General features: G+C 47.2%; 1 pseudogene; it reads right to left on the bottom strand.

Moving 5' to 3' along the window:
* Nucleotides 1-924: 924 nt before the first annotated feature.
* The window catches only part of LOC102243416, a 36,443-nt pseudogene continuing 34,235 nt past the window's right edge, over nucleotides 925-3,132 (bottom strand).

Below are 3,132 nucleotides of genomic sequence, written 5' to 3'. Positions count from 1 at the left end.
ACCAGAGCCTCACCTGGAATGTACCCACTGTTCCTTTGTATATTCCTTAATAGCTTTTATTGTGTTTACTATGGTAATAATTTCTTCTGCTGTAGCATCAGGATTTGCCTTGGAGACCTCTATCCTTACAGCCCAACAGGTGGATAGTAGGTTACACAACCTCACCTCTAACTGGGAAACACAGGTAGCCATTGATCAGCAGATTATGGCTAGACTAGAAGCTCTGGAGGCTACTGTTTTATGGATTGGTCAGCGTCAACAGGCCATAGTCAGACAGCAGCAATTAACCTGTGATGCACAGTTTACCCGAATTTGTATTACTAACTTCACTTATGCCAATGAATCCTGGGGTGATGAGCAACAAGCTCTCCTAGAAGTTTTTAATGGTAATCTTTCTCAGGATATTGGATCCTTAGAGAAGCAAGTGCACACTGAATTGGCAGGATTAATAACCATTTCCCGAGAACAAGTGTGGGCAGACTTGTGGGGTCGCCTGCAATGGCACCCAAAGACCTGGTTCTCTTCCATTATTCCCAGTTCCTGGATCCCAGCAATACTAGTGGCTATCTTGCTACTGTTTTTAATCTTTTTAAAGAGAGGTTGACTAAAAAGGGGGGATATGTGGGAGCGTACCTGTAGATGCCGCAGCAAACTGCTGGTTCCAGGTGCGTGGCCACTGTGACCTCTGAATGTCCCTCTCAGGTATGTTGGCAGTTGCTGGGGAAATGGAACCAACTATGGTCGAGGGTAGACTGGGAAACGGGGCAAGTTTATAATAGTCTAGGAAACAGGGCAAGTTAATATTAGTAGTCAGGGCAACAGGGCAAGTTTATATTAGTAGCTAGAGCAATGGGGCAAGTTGATTAATAATACCTTGGTAACGGGGCAATATTGATTAATGATGTTTTATGTAATTCACTTATTTTAGTAACCGCACTTAACAACAATGATTGATTGTATAACTTTGAAGGAAATAAATGGGTTGGAACGGCGACCGAAAACCGCCGTTGGCCATTCACCTGCTTGTTGTGTTGGTGTCTTATTTTCCTTTCCACAATCCACATCTGCTGGAAGGTGGAGAACGAGGCCAGGATGGAGCCGCCGATCCACACTGAGTATTTGTGCTCCGGCGGGGCAATGATCTTGATCTTCATTGTGCTGGGCGCCAGGGCGGTGATCTCCTTCTGCATCCTGTTGGCGATGCCCGGGTGCATGGTGGTCCCACCAGACAGCACCATGTTGGCGTAGAGGTCCTTCCTGATGTCCACGTCATACTTCATGATGGAGTTGAAGGTGGTCTCGTGGATGCCACAGGACTCCATGCCCAGGAAGGAGGGCTGGAAGAGTGCCTCCGGACACTGGAAACCGAAAGCACTTGTTACCAATGGTGATCACCTGCCCGTCAGGCAGCTCGTAGCTCTTCTCCAGGGAGGAGGAGGACGAGGCCGTGGCCATCTCCTGCTGGAAGTCCAGGGCGACATAGCACAGCTTCTCCATGATGTCACACACGATCTCCTGCTAGGCCGTGGTGGTGAAGCTGTAGCCCCGCTTGGTGAGGATATTCATGAGGTAGTTGGTCAGGTCTCGGCCAGCCAGGTCCAGACGCAGGATGGCATGGGGGAGGGTGTAGCCCTTATAGATGGGCACCGTGTGCATGACCCCATCCCCAAAGTCCATGACGATGCCTGTGGTGTGTCCAGAGGCGTATAAGGACAGCATGGCCTGGATGGCCATGTACATGGCAGGAGTGTTGAAGGTCTGAACATGATCTGAGTCATCTTCTCACGGTTGGCCTTGGGGTTCAGAGGGGCCTCGGTCAGCAGCACCAGGTGCTCCTTGGTGGCCACACGCAGCTCGTTGTAGAAAGTGTGATGCCAGATCTTCTCCATGTCATCCCAGTTGGTGACGATGCTGTGCTCGATGGGGTACTTGAGGGTCGGGATGCCGCGCTTGCTCTGGGGCTCATCACCCAAGTAGCTGTCCTCTGCCCCATGCCCACCATGATGCCCTGGTGCTGGGGGCGCTCAACTATGGACGGGAACACGGCTCGGTGGCATCATCCCCAGTGAAGCTGGCCTTCCATGGCGACCTGGGAGGGCCGGGGGGGGGGGGGGCGCAGAGAGCAAGAGCAAGCAGAATGGAGAGGAGCGGGGAGCTGGTGCAGCAGCATAGTATTCCATTGTGTAGATGTACCACAGTTTTTTAATCCACTCATCTGCTGATGGGTACTTAGGCTGTTTCCAAATCTTACCTATGGTGAATTGTGCTGCTATAAACATAGGGGTGCATATATCCTTTCTGATTGGTGTTTCTAGTTTCTTGGGATATATTCCTAGAAGTGGGATCACTGGGTCAAATGGGAGTTCCATTTTTAGTTTTTTGACGAAACTCCTTACTGTTCTCCACAGTGGCTGTACCAGTCTGCACTCCCACCAGGAATGCACAGAGGTTCCTTTTTCTCCGCATCCTCTCCAGCACTTGTCGTTTGTTGATTTGTTGATGATAGCCATTCTGACAGGTGTGAGATGGTACCGCATTGTCGTTTTGATTTGCATCTCTCATCTCTCGGATGATTAGTGACTTTGAGCATGTTTTCATATTTCTCTTGGCCTTCCTTCTGTCTTCTTTCAAAAAGTGTCTATTTAGGTTCATTGCCCATTTTTTGATTGGGTTGTTTATATTCCTTTTGTTAAGTTGTATGAGTTCCCTGTAAGTGTTGGAGATTAAACCCTTATTGGTGATAACATTGGCAAATATGTTCTCCCATGCAATGGGCTTTCATGTTGGAAAAGAAGAAGTAAAACTGTCCTTATTCGCAGATGATATGATACTGTACATAAAAAACCCTAAAGATTCCATCAAAAAATTATTAGATTTAATAAATGAATTTGGCAATGTAGCAGGATACAAAATTAATGCCAAGAAATCTATGGCATTTCTATACAACAATAATGAACTGACAGAAAGAGAGACTAAAAAAGCAATCCTATTTATCATCGCACCAAAAAAATTAAGATACCTAGGAATAAACTTAACTAAGGAGGTAAAAGACCTATACGTGGAAAACTACAGGACACTGAAAAAAGAGATAGAGGAAGACATAAACAGATGGAAGAACATACCGTGTTCATG

The sequence above is a fragment of the Myotis brandtii genome, unplaced genomic scaffold (assembly GCF_000412655.1).
Source record: "Myotis brandtii unplaced genomic scaffold, ASM41265v1 scaffold1581, whole genome shotgun sequence".
Classification (NCBI taxonomy): domain Eukaryota; kingdom Metazoa; phylum Chordata; class Mammalia; order Chiroptera; family Vespertilionidae; genus Myotis; species Myotis brandtii.
The sequence above is the reverse complement of the archived record's forward strand: the minus strand, read 5'-3'. Positions and strand labels throughout refer to the sequence as shown.